At 35.6% G+C, this 1,086-nt stretch overlaps 1 protein-coding gene across 1 annotated transcript in view; it reads left to right on the top strand.

The window, feature by feature from the left end:
- LOC126398153 (CBY1-interacting BAR domain-containing protein 2-like) overlaps positions 1-1,086 on the top strand; it is a 4,944-nt gene that overhangs the window by 1,421 nt on the left and 2,437 nt on the right. The window lies entirely within an intron of this gene.

Raw genomic sequence — 1,086 nt, 5'->3', positions numbered from 1 at the left:
TTGTGGGAACGGAGTGTGACTCTCTGATGGTGGTGTCAGAGAGGAGGATGCTGTCTAAGCTACAAACTATCTTGGACAATGTCTCACACCCACTCCACCATGTGCTGGTCAGGCACAAGAGTACTTTTAGTGGGAGACTCATACCACCAAGATGTACCACTGAGCGCCACAGGAAATCATTCCTGCCTGTGGCCATCAAACGGTACAACTCCTCCCTCTGAGTGGCCCTGAGACTTTTTCACACACACTGCAATAATCCAATGTAACTTGAGCAATAACCCCATTTCACCCTGATTCTGTTTGTGTAAATAATCTTGTTCAACTTACAATATACACATGTAAATATATTTATTTACGTTTATGTTTGTTAATAATTCCTGTTTATTTAACTATATATTTGTAAATACTATTGTTTAACTTTCTTATATTTTCACGTATCTTTCCTCTCTTGCAAGGAGCACCTGTAACATAAATAATTTCCCCTCGGGGATCAGTAAAATATTTCTGATTCTGATTTTGCACATAATTAATTCACTGCCACAGGTAAGCAATGACATGACATGCCACACTCAGAAACATAAACTTTGCACTTTGAAGATCCTTTATATTGTTTTTGAAATAATCCAACCTGTTATGGTGATGACAACCATAATCACTTCTCATAAGTGTCACAACGCTAACATCATGTGTCAATCAAGTGATTAGTTCATTGAATATCAATATCTAGATACAGCATTTCCACCAGCACATTCTGTCATGTGTGTAGGCTGAGTCACTTTGAACACCTGTCACCTCACAGTACAATGACATCCAATAAAACTGTTCTGCCATGATGTACTTCCATTATGCCAAACTTAATCATCATTTGTTTTAACAGTACTAGTATTTATTATTATCATTACTTATTTTATTATTGTTTGTTGTTGTCTTTTGAATGTCAAACGAATGTGAATGTCCAATATCAAACTAACTTAATACCGGTATAAAACAGACCACTTTGTTCATAATCATAATAGCAGAAATACATTTTTGACCAATGGAAACTGTGTGTATTGATAATTGTATATTTGTGCAACTTAAATCTTT

The sequence above is a fragment of the Epinephelus moara genome, chromosome 11, assembly GCF_006386435.1.
Source record: "Epinephelus moara isolate mb chromosome 11, YSFRI_EMoa_1.0, whole genome shotgun sequence".
NCBI classification, from domain to species: domain Eukaryota; kingdom Metazoa; phylum Chordata; class Actinopteri; order Perciformes; family Serranidae; genus Epinephelus; species Epinephelus moara.
The sequence above is the reverse complement of the archived record's forward strand: the minus strand, read 5'-3'. Positions and strand labels throughout refer to the sequence as shown.